We start from the raw sequence: 12,556 nt of genomic DNA on the forward strand, positions 1-12,556 counted from the left end.
TGCCCTTCCCCTTCTTCCCCCTCCTCCTCCTTCATCTTTCTCCTCTTCTTTTTCCTTCTCTTCCTCCTTTTCCTCCTCTTCCTCCTCCTCTTCATCTTCCTCCTCCTCTTCCTCCTCCTTTAAACTTTCTTTTATTTTTTAAAAGATGTTATTAATTTTTGCGTGCATTGGTGTGTTGCCTGCATGTATGTTGATATGATGATGCCAGAGTCACTGGAACTGGATTACAGGTAGTTGTGAGTCACCACGTGGATGCTAGGGATTGAACCCAGGTCTTCTGGAAGAGCAGCCAGTGCTCTTAACCGCTTAGCCTTCTCTCCAGCCGATCTCTTAAACCCATTTTGAGCATGAAGAGGCTTAAGCTGATGTGGTTTGGCTGGCTAAGGCAGTGTATGCCACTCTACATTTTCAGGACTTGGTGTCTAGACTGTGGCAGTTGTGTAGCCAGTCCATGTCCCCATGTGCAGATGAGTGGTTTGTGATCACTGGACTTGGGCTCACTGGTGCTGGCAGCAGGTGCAGTGCAGGGTCCCTCCTGCAGACTGCGCTCTGCAGCTGGAGCCGGCCCTGGCCTCTGCTGCCTCAGCCTTCAGTCCTCGCATTCCAGGCATGCCAATCTGCCTGCTCTGTTGTGTTCAGTCATAAGACACTGACAGAGGTATTTATCCTCAAATAAATCACTGTAGTGTTAGTCAGAGGCTGAGCCTGCAGTCTGGAGCCTGGAATTTGCTACACTCAGGAATCCAGCAGTGGAGGCTGCGCAGAACAGCGCCCTCTCTCACTCACTGCCCTGGGAGGGACTCAGATGGCGCTTCTCTCCTCGCTGAGAGGTCTGGCATCCATTCTTGTATTACTCTCCATCCGACTTTTCCAAACCCAAATAAGAGACTCTTGACTCCTTGTTTTTCTTTTTTCAAGGGAGGGGAAGGGAAGAAGAGATAGCCTCGTGACTGTGTAGACTGGTGTCATGCTTTAGTTGAAGCCCTCCTCCTGTGGCTTACCAGCTGTGAAGTGTAGGCCTGGTGTTTCTGGGCCCAGTGTCTTTACTGTCAGATGGCAATGATCGGGCTAGCAGACTGAGAACTTCAGAGTTAAAACTAGTAAATCCTTAGGTGGATACTGCTTTGTCATTAGTCACCTCGCTGTGCAGGTGTTGGCTGTGGGGACAGCAGAAAACAAGAGTATGTTGAGTGTTTCACAGATGTGTGTGTCTTAGGCTGGGTGCTCTGGCTCAGGTGCCATCTTCTTCTTGTCCCACGGGGCAGTGAGTATATATCTTCTTGTTAGACTGTTGTGAGGACTTAGTGCAGTACCTGGTGGCCAGCCTTATTTGTTTCATTAAGGCTGGATCTTAGGTGACCCAGTCTGGCCTTGAACTCACTAGGTAGCCCTGGCTAGCCTTGAACTCTTGATTCTCCTGCCTCTGCTCCCAATATGAGGATTATAGACAGGCACCACCACACCTGGCTGTAGTTAACAACATTAGAGTGTTAAAACAGTTGAAACATCACTTTGTAACTTCTTGGTGATTAAAAATGAGAGCTTGAAATACTGGCCTATGTTGACACTCTAAAGAGCTTTAAGCTTTAAGACTATAGGATGGTGAGGGATAGCAGTAGCCTCTAGGGCAGCATCTGCCTCATGCACAAGGTCCTCCAGTAGCCCCAGCACCATGGAAATAAGAAAAGAATTGTCATATTTGGTGTGCAGTTCCCAATTAGCATCATTATGCAAAGTTTGAGGAAAAATAGAAACTGCCAGACTCTTTGACCTTCCAACAGTTAGGCGGCTTTTCCCTATTTTTTAAATTGTAGTAAAATACATATATAAATTCTGTGTACCTGCTCATGTATGTGCATGAAGGTGCACATATGTGTAGGTATGTGTGGAGGCCAAAGATTGACACTAGGTGTTTTCTCCGTCTTGCTCACTCATGTTGTTGGTACTTAGCATGTATGTTGATTGACTTGTAGATACGTCTTGTTTCAGCTATGGCATGTTCCTTCCTTTGTATTTCGTGGCTAAGAGGACATTAGGGGTACTATCTATGGGGTCAGAAGTTATCCTAGTGTATTTGTATCTTGAAAGAGAATTCGATGTGATTGTGTGTGTGTGTGTGTGTGTGTTCTGGATTTCTAGAATTTGCTAATGGTGTGTAAGCAAAGTGTATCTTGTTTGCTTTATCATCGAGGGGATTGCGCTGATGCTGAGGAGGGCATGTTGTTGAAACAAAGTTTGAGCCACTAGCAAAGATGCAGTTCTCTGACCCCATGGTGTGATGCTATCCAGTGCAGGGGGAGCCAGTGGAAGTACAGTGGGATGAGGGGCACCCCTTGGGATTGCTCTAGAGCTTGGTCCTTGTTACCTGACTCAGTTCAACCCAGCTAATTTTCTTGCCAGACTGGTAACTCTGAAGAAGACAATTACTTCTGAGGAAATGTGTTGAGAAGGTGGATGTTGGGGAGTTGGCCTGGGTAGGGCTGGATTGCCACCATGGAGGGAGGGGTCAATGAGTGGCTTTGGTTCAGGTTGTCTTGGGAGAGGTATCCACTTTTCTTTTTTCCCTAGCCCCATGAGTTCTCTTTCATCCAGCTGCTTAGCTGTCCCTCAGCCCTCCTTTTTCTCCGAGCCTCGTGGCCACTGCTGCAGGAAGCCCTGGCTCCTTGGTGGGTGTCACATGGTGACTTATTCTTACTAGGGGTCTCTCCAGTCTGATACAACGGACACTAGCCACAGCCTGGGCTACAGACTTCACAAGAGAGAAAAGGTGGCACTGGGGATGTGACTTAGTGGCAGAGCATCCGAAACATTTGTTCCAGTTGCCCTAGTACATGTTAAACTCAGGAGCCACTGTGGCCAGCAGTGTTTATGGTGGGCAGCCAGCACTAGAGCATGGCCATCTTCTCAGGGATCCCTGCCCAGCACCGTTTTTCTAGACACTTACAGTTAAAAAGTCCTGAGTTCCCGTCCAGCTCTGCCATTCTGTCCCCGCCCAGCCCCGCAGTATGTACTCCAGATGCTCTGCTCATAGGTGCCAGTCTGAGGAAAACCCCAATAAAGGTTTGGTGTGTTTGCTGGTCTCTTTCATGTTCTTGTAACTCCATTCATTTTTGCTCCTCCCCTATCAGTATGGTTTCAGATATCCGTTGCTGTTTGCATTGAGTTCTAGATTTGTTTTTCCTCAACTTTGTTGACTTTCTATCATCTTGTTTGTTTGTATTTTGTTGTTTGAGATAGAGTTTCTCTGTGTAGCCAGGGCTGTTCTGGAACTCATTCTATAGACCAGGCTCTGCCTCCCAAGTGCTGGGATTAAAGGCCTGTGTCACTACCCCACCACCCCCCACTTCATTTTATCTTTAAGATGTTAACCTGCTGGCAGCAGTAACGGTCTTAGAAAGTGAACCCGGGCAAAGCATGGCTCTGTCCCTGTGAGCCACCAGCCTTTCAAAAGCAGTTGTGAGTTCTCGATTCCCTTTTCCTTACACTGAGCCACACAGTTCATATGGGCATTAGCAACAGGTCACCATGGTGACCCTTTACACCAGCTCCATGTCTGTGTTGACAGCTACATGCCAGTCCAGGCCCACACACTCCTGAGTTCACTGGCTAGACCCCTTGTGTAAGGTTATTCCCAGCACTTACAGAGTAACGCCACCTGGAAGGCTCTGTGCATCTGCAGTAGTGTAAGCTTGCAATGCATCTATGCTAAGTCTCTCTGGCTTTGGGACTTACCTGGGGCTCCTTGGCTGGTGAGACCTGGGGAGTGTTCTTTGCTGACCAGGCATAGCTACAATAAGCAATGCTGGTTTCAGCTGTACATTTATAGCAGGATATACAGGTGAACTGTTGAGTTAGCCACCTGGGAGGGGCACGAGTATTTATGGAATGCTTAACTAAGAACCCAAGGCTAGTTCTGTGTTAGACAACCAGAATACTCTACCTCAACAGTAGACATGACCTTTTTTCCCACCATAGGTGGACATCCCCCATCTACTTCCCTGCCTTCCTGCCTGCTAGCTTACTTGAGCTGTTTTTGTTTGTTTGTTTGTTTTAAAGAAATAGACATTGGGGGGATTGGAGAGTTGGCACAGTGGTTAAGAGCACTGACTGCTCTTCCAGAGTTCCTAAGTTCAATTCCTAGCAACCACATGATGGCTCACAACCATCTGTAATGGGATCTGATTCCGTCTTCTGGTGTGAACGAAGATAGAACACTCATACAAACATACATACATATATACATACATACATACATACATACCCATTCTGATGACCGGCACATGGCACACATCAACAATGACTTCTGTGTAGGGTTGTGTGACACCTCTACCCAGGTGTGCCCCATGTGTGTCCCAGGTGCAGTGAGATCCCCTTTTGATCACTGGAATGTGTGTGAAATAGCCACCCTAGCCTCTGAGCAGGCAAAGCCCTGGGGCGCCTACTGGGGCCAATGCCATGTTGAGCTCCTTGTCATCCCTGTGAGCTGCTGTTCTGGTGTGTTCTTGTGACCAGTGTTCTCACACTTTTCTCCACTTCTGACTTAGGCAGATCGGGCAGAGCACTTTGTAGCCTGTGGGCCTTTTGTCTCTTTTTCTGCTTCCCTTAGGGATCGACTGGGTGTCCACTCTTCTCTCCGTAGGGTGAGTGGGGAAGATGTGAACTCCAAGCTGGGACTCTGTTGGTATGTGAGAAGGTTTGAGAAATCGTTCAAAGGATCAGACATCTGATGGGAGGAGTGGATCACTGGCTAGGATGGGGTTGTGGTTCCCTGTGGGTTTGCTTATTGGGGCAGCAGAGCTAGTGGCATCCTCTTCTGTGCAGAGCCCATGGTTCTTATTGCTCCACACACGCTCACTGTGCACCCTGACTTGTTCCCCAAGGTGACCCTGCTTCTTGTTTCCTGAGTCCTGATGGTCCCGGTGTGTACTACCAACAGGCCTTTTTCCCCAAGAGCCAGGGAAACAATCCTGTCTCATTAAACCCGGACTGAGCGGAGATTGAGAAGTCGGGATGTGTTGCCTCCTTAACTTTGCTCAATGGAGATTGGAAGCCAAGGAGCCTTCACAGGGCAGCTGGTCTGCTGAGGTGTTCAGCAGAGGGTGTGGATGTCCCCTCACTCAGCATGATGGCCACTGCTACAGGAGGCTTCTCTGTGACCACAGCCATTGAGTGCACTGGGCACCAGCCATGTGCCGACATGGCATGACCTTGTGTCCTTTTGTTCTGGGATGTCAGTGCTCCTGCTCTCCCCCTTTTAAGACAGCAGCATGGGACCTCTGTAACTCAACCGAGGGTCCACCTCTGGCTGGTGATAGCCGTGACAGACTTTCCCACCTTCCACTCCCGGCAACTGCCTTACAATGGCATCATCTATGGCCCATGCTTGAGTCTTAGTTCTGTCAGGAGACTTTATTGTTGTACCTTTTGGACAGGCTGAAATTTCAAGACAATCAAAATGAAATAATTGCTGGTACTTTGAGTGGGTGACAACTGCTCGTGATGGCCCCACCCACAACGGCTGGCCCCTCCCATGTCAGTCACTAATTAAGAACATGTCCTACATGTTGGTTGCGTATAGCTCGATCTGGAGGCGTTTTCTTAATTAGGGTTCCCTCTTCTCAGATGGCTGTAGGTTGTATCAAGTTGACATAAAACCATCCAGGGTTCATTCTCTCTCTCTCTCTCTCTCTCTCTCTCTCTCTCTCTCTCTCTCTCTCTCTCTCTCTCTCTCTCTCTTTTGATGCAGAATCTCTCCCTGAACTTGGAGCTCATCAGCCATTCCAGTATCCCTGGAGGTGTGCTAGTGTTTAAGGGACTGTTTTACAGCCAAGATCTTAAGTTTCCCTGAACAGAAACTCAGAAACCAAGATACTGCTAAGTTGGGATTGTCTTTTCTTCTTTCTCACATGTGTTCGACTTGTGAACAAAACTTAGATGGGAACCTGTGTTTTTAAAAAAATCAATCCTTGTCAGAGAAGTGTGATCTCTTGGGAGCTGGTTTGCCTAAGATTAAATGTGCGTCTCACACTTTTGTAAGAGCTGGGAACTAGCTTGAACTGTGCTGGACATACAGCTGATTTTTGGCTGCGGAGGCCTGGGTGGTTGTGACCACGCCTTCTGGGTTCTGTCCACAGCCTTGGCTAATGAAGTGCGGTACCTTTAAGTAAAGGTCACAGGCCTGACCTGGGGTGTGTGGGTTTCTTGTTTGTGAGGCTGGAGGCATTTTCTCATTTTCACAGTTGAGCTGAAAACAAAGGCTGCCTTATCCTAGCAGGGAGCTGCTCTCTGAGAGCTGACATCAGCCTTTTCCCAGCAGGCCTTGCTTCTGCCTTAAGAGTCTCTGCAGAGAGCTGCTCAGGCAGGTCACCATCTTGCTCCTGGCATTTTTCTGGCTGGATAACGAATAACACATGAAATGAAGAAATGCCAAGGGTGTCAGGAGCCAGGGGACAGAACAAAAGCATTGTCAACCGAGTCCATTCTGGGCTGTGTGGGGACTGGCCAGCTTTGTGGCTGTAATCTGTCCTGGGGGGTTACAGAAGTGGGTCAGAACTTTGGGGAAGGGGGACTTACCAGGGGCAGAAGTGTGTGCAGGGTCATGTTCTAAAGGGGCACACTGAAATCAGAAAAGCAGGAGTGAATGATGTGTCAAGTCAAAGATATTTATTCAAAATCAGGAGTTTCCCTCCCCAGGCCCCAAGGCTTTCAGCTGGGGACACAGATCGCAGCTGTTTGGAGGACAGACGGTTAATCTGGGTATTGCCTCGTTCATAGAACTCTTCTTACTGGAACACAAAGCCAGCCTGTCCTGAAATAAAGTGCTGTTCATTTAGGTCTCTGAAAGATCCAGCTGAGGAAAGAGGAAAGATGAAGAGTTGCTGCTGAGGGGTTGGCTAGAGTGTGGGGTGATAGGCGCCTCCTCTCCTCTGAGACCTTTTGAGGCTGGAGGAGCTCTGGTGTTCACACTTGACCAGCATGCTGGTGCTCACACTTGACCAGCATGCTGGTGCTCACACTTGACCAGCATGGCACTTGTCTCCTGCTTTGCTGTATCGTTTGGTTGACACACTTTTTATTTTTACTATATTTCAGTGTCTCCCAAGCACACTCAAAGAGCTTAAAACTGTCCTGGGGTCTGGTGATGGAGAGAAACCCACCTAAAGGAGGATCTGCATTCTGGATCCTCAGCTTCCTGGCTGGCAGAGAAGCGGGCCTCTTTTATTCCTGCTGCTTGGCTTCTTGTTGCCTCCCTTGAAGAGACCTAAGAGATGGCACTAGGATGCCAGGCGTAGCGGTGCATACTGGTTACCCCAGCACCTGAGAAGCCAAAGCAGGAGATTGGAGAGTCCATGGCCAACCTAGGCTACAAAGCAATAGTCTTCAGCAAAAGAAGGGAGGGTGGGAAGCTAATAGATCATCACAGAAACAGTTTCAGCACGGAGTGTTAGGAGAGGCTGTTGGCTCTCATTAGGTCAGCTGAGGAAAAGCAAGTCTAGGGGTTCAACCATTGCTGAGGCTGTCTGTTCAGAGCTGCCGGATACATGGAGGAATGTCTATGCAATTTTTCAGGTTCTGTGTCAGACACAGTTTTTGGCCCAGAGTTTCTCCAAGGGAAAGAGCACTGGGGTCTGTGGATGTCTGGCTTGTGATCCTTCAAAATCCATGTGTTGAAGCCCCACTCCTCCAGTGTGACAGTCTTTGGAGCTGATATGGTGATGAGGCTGGAAGGTGAGCCCTGATCATGGGCATGGTGTTAATGCCCTGGTACCTGGTAAGAAGAGACCATAGCTCACTGTTCCTTCTCTCTGTATGAGGACTCAGAAGAGGACTTGGAGCTTTGATGAGTTGCCAGCAGTGCCACACACTGGCCGTAGGCCTCCAGGGACTGTTGTTTAACATGTGTTGTTTAGATTTGTTGTTGATTCACCGTGCAGCATAGCTTCTTTCAGAGACACGGCCTGACCATAATGAGCAATTGGTTTCAGAATTCTGTTGTAAACTTTCAGAACCTCAAAGCTTAACTTTCAAAATGAAGTGCCTGGGTAATCCCTGATACAAGGTTACGAGTGCCACCTTTAACAGTGGGAACTGTCAGGTTGAGAGACTGAGGAAGTTGGGCCAGGTTCTCCCTGATGCTCTGCCCACACGGTGGCAGATTTTAGGGGCACTTGTAATTCTATGTAGTGATGACTCCAAAAGGAATCTCTTTTGGCGATCCTCCTATGACCACCATTTTTGAGTTCCCCTTTCTAGCTTGGGGGCCACTCTTCCCAGGATTTCCCTTCCTTTATTCTTAAAGACAGGTTTCCACATGTAGTTCTGGCTATTCTGGAACTTGCTGTGAAGATCCAGGCTGGCTTCAAACTCACAGAGATCTCCCTGTCTTCCTGGTGCTGGGATTTGTGTGTGCTACCATGCCCTGCTATCCAGAAACTTTAAGAGGGATTTTGTTGCTCTGACAAAATATCTGAAGCTGTTTAATTTACAATAAAAAGAAGTTTATGTAGCTCACTGCTCCAGAGATGGAAGTCTAAGATTTTTGGCTGCTTCTGGTGAGATCTTTGTATCACAGTGGAGGAGCAGAAGAGGAAATAGGAGACAGAGTCTCTTGAGAATTAGTCCGCTTCCCTGAGAGCTACCACAGTCTCTGGAGAAGGAGATCTCCAGAGATCTCTTCAGGGTACTCCTTCCTCACACTACCACATCATATTTAGTTTGGGAGTCCGGTGACGGATAGTGTCTATGTGTGGCATTTGTTGTTATCTCTGTTTCAAGGTTCTGTCCTCATTGCTGACCCTTTAGGTGATGTCATGCAGGCTGTGGCTTACATTGCCACTGTACGTGGGAGAGTCTCATTGTTATCTATGGGGAAGACCCAGTGGTCACACAGATCTGCCTCCTTTTGCATGTATACCCCATGTAGGAATTTCTCCATGTGACATTCCTCCTTGTTCATGGTAGGTAAAGAGCTTTCTATTTGCCTCAAAAGTCACTTCCTGTCTCTTGTCCCCATCTCCACATTGTACTCAGTGCCACGTACTGCTGACATTGCCTGCTGACTCTTTTCCATGTAGGCATTGGCCTGAGTCACATTGTAGACTCCCCACCCCCCCTTCTATGCAAACCTCCTTTCTGGGTCAGGTTTCTGAAGTATTTGTCTCTGTGGATCTTAAGTCAGCGATGGGAAATCACTGTGCAGACCTGAGTCCCCATGCTGCAGCCTGCCTCAGGGCCTCACTTGGCCTTACTTGAAGACTCCTGAGCTATTCAGAAGCTCCTCCACTAGAAATGACAAGTTTACAGTTTTCCTAGGACATTGTGGAACTTGGAGTAACTGTGTGCCTCTCTCTGCCTGTCTCTGATTGTTCGTCTATACGGGCGAGGCTTTGTTCAGTCAATAACTCTGTACCTAGTGTAATGCCAGATAATCCTTGGGGCTAGGGCATTCTTGGAATAAGGATGGAACAAGAGAAGAGACCTTGAAGGGCTCTTCCTTTTGATGGAGTTGAATCTTAATCCCACTACTCAGAGGCAGAGGCAGGCAGATCTTTGTGAGTTCAAGGCCAGCCTGGTTTACATAGCTAGTTGTGTACTGTCTTAGGTAGCACTGCCTAGGGTACCTCCTGTATTCTGCAGCTATGATGCTTGTTTCCAGGCTGGGACAGAGTCAACTACAACTTCCCTGTCTCACCTCTTCCCTGTCCCCCATCTTACAGAACAGAAATCCCTGGGTCCCCTTGGACCTGTGGAGGCACCTCATTCAGCCTACATCATGGGCCTGCTTGGTATCTTAACCTGGTATTGACTCAGGTTACTGTGTGAATAAAATGCCTTTTTTAAAATCTCTCTATTTACATTTCTTTTTTCTGCTACCGGTGCCAGGCCTGGTAGATGTGAGGCCTGTGGAAGCCAGGGATGGAATAGGGTGGAGTAAAGAGTGCTGGTGTGGTCCAGGAGCTGCAGACCAGCAACCCAGTCAGACATCTGAGACAAAAAGGAGGGGAAGGTCTGTATCTGTGGCTGGAGAGATGACTCTGTCATTAAGAGCATTGACTATTCTTCCAGAGGACCAGGGTTCAATTCTCAGCACCACGTGACCCTCCCTTTCTGGCCTCCTTGCGTACCATACATACATGTGGTTCATATACATGCCTGTATACTTACATTCATGCAGGCAAGCACTCATATACATTAATTCTTTTTTAGTCTTAAAAAAAGAGAGAAGTTAGACAGACACTCTCATTTTGGTAAAACTAGCAGGTCTGCACCCATGTGTCCTTCATATTTGCCACCAACTCCTCCTTCAGGGCTCCCCCTTTCTAGTAGATTCTCTGAGCTCAGGACCAGTGTCAGCCACTGCTTCTCTTCCTACCCTCCTGCTTTGGGTCATGCTTGGTCATGTGTTTCGAGGCAGAGCTGTGAGTGGGGCAGATGAGAACTGGAGCCTCTGAGCTCCCAGGAGCTGCCCCTTCACCCCTGCCCCTCGGTGAGCCAAGCTGAGCTTGGCTGATGGTGTTGCTCTAGAGCCTGTGTGTGCAACACCATTGGGTCTGTCCATGGGCGGTGTCTCCTTGACTACCGAATAAAAGCCACACTCCTTGTATGACCTTCAAGGATGGAGGAGCCTGTTGCAGCAGACTCCCTTCCCAGTTAGCACCTCCCTGGACTTTCATGGAAATGCCGTGGTTAAATTTTAAAAGAATTCATGGAAATCTCCATCGTCCCTCACTTCAGGCCAGCTAAGCATGCGTTGTTGGCCTGTGTGACAGGCAACTCTGACACAAGTCAGGGTCAGTGCACAGGATGGTGCTATGTTGCTGCTCCCCTTGGTGAGCTTCACTATGTGAGACCATTATCCGTGGCATTTTTTTTTTTTTTTGAGACAGGGTTTCTCTGTGTAGCCCTGGCTGTCCTGGAACTCACTCTGTAGACCAGGCTGGCCTCGAACTCTCGAACTCAGAAATCCGCCTGCCTCTGCCTCCCAAATGCTGGGTGGGATTAAAGGCGTGTGTCACCACTGCCCAGCATCCATGGTATCTTTGTGCAGTCGTTTTCCATTCTTTCCTGGGCCAGCTCTGGTGGTGGCATCCTTGAGGGCTCCTAGCAGAGGTCTCCATTCATTCCACAGCCTCAACTTTAAACCAGGTTGTTCTATCCAGTGTTTACCCTTCCCCCACAGTGATACTCTATTCTGGAAAGCATTCATCCCTGTGAGCAGGCTGCAGCACTTTCCCGTGACTCCTGGCTCTCAGCTGATGACTGCCCCACGACCCAGCACCTTTGTTTACTACATATAGATGCTGATGGTCTGTCAGACCCTTCTTCACTGTCAGTGGCGCCTTCTCCAGATTGCTTGTGTCTGTCTCTGTGTAGTCTAAGTTACCTAAGATTCACAGGGCTTCTGCCTCAGCCCCCCAACCCCCTCACCCCAAGGCAGCTTGGTGGGACTCATGGCTTCTTTTAGCTCTCTAAAAAGGCTTTGTCTAAAAGTTTATTCATTTGTTTAACTGATGTTTTTAGGGCGAGATTCAGTTATAAACATGTTGCTTCAGAGATTTTTATATAGGAGAGCTGTTCTAGAAGGGTTTTAGGGGTAGGTTTTGGTGCTAAGGGACCCAGGATTCAGCCTGGAGGGTCAGTGCCCATGAACTCTCCTGTTGAACCAATGGCAAGGGCTGCTCGTCCATCAACACCAGGGTGATACTTTATCCTGACAGTTTCATGTGGCCTGCTTCTTGTTTTAGCTACTTAACAGAGCCTCTAGGGCTGACCTGGGCACTTTGGTTTGCAGGTGCCTGAGAAGATACTACACAGTGCCAGGATAGGCCTGGAGAACAAAATTCAACACCCTCCCTTTACATCGTGGACAAGTTGAGGACCTCTACATAATAAAAAGGGATTTAAGGCTGGTGTGTGGCCACCATATAGGGGGGCTGAGCTCTCAAAGGGGGCACAAGGGAAAGCCAAAGAGAGAGGTCTTGAAGGAGGAAGCAGGTTTGGAGGTCACACTGGCTGAGATGCCGGGGTGAATTCAGCAGCTCACCTCTGCCGTTGGGTGGCTCACCTTTTCATAGATTGACCAGTGCTCCAAAGGCCACTGTTTCCAGCCAGCTAGTCAGACAGTTTAACTTAAACAAGCAAACAAACTCCCAAAACAGTGCTTTTATTTATTAGTGGCAAAGGTTTCTTTTCCTTCCTGACCCAATCAAAATAGATTGTTTTTCTGTGGTTGTCAATTGTTTACTTATTGATAATTCATTTGAAGCTCAGGCTAACGTCCCCGTCCCTTTTCTTTGTCCCTGCCATGCTGGAGATGGGACCTGGTAGACAAGCTCTGAGCTATAACCAACCCTCAGGTGGACTCTGTAGACTGAAAGCTGGAAACATGTGCATGTGTGTGCTGGGGGGTTGTGTGCATGTGTGTGCTGGAGAAGACATGTGCATGTGTGTGCTGGGGGGTTGTGTGCATGTGTGTGCTGGAGAAGACATGTGCATGTGTGTGCTGGGGGGTTGTGCATGTGCGTACTAGGGATCTTGAATTTCTAACAGCAGCAGT

The 12,556-nt window shown here is 48.4% G+C and overlaps 1 protein-coding gene across 4 annotated transcripts in view; it reads left to right on the forward strand.

Annotated features, from left to right (window-relative positions):
• The window catches only part of Vgll4 (vestigial like family member 4), a 115,523-nt gene that overhangs the window by 85,416 nt on the left and 17,551 nt on the right, over window positions 1–12,556 (forward strand). The gene's annotated exons all lie outside the window — the stretch shown is intronic.

The sequence above is a fragment of the Grammomys surdaster genome, unplaced genomic scaffold (genome assembly GCF_004785775.1).
Source record: "Grammomys surdaster isolate TR1022 unplaced genomic scaffold, NIH_TR_1.0 125950, whole genome shotgun sequence".
NCBI classification, from domain to species: Eukaryota; Metazoa; Chordata; class Mammalia; order Rodentia; family Muridae; genus Grammomys; species Grammomys surdaster.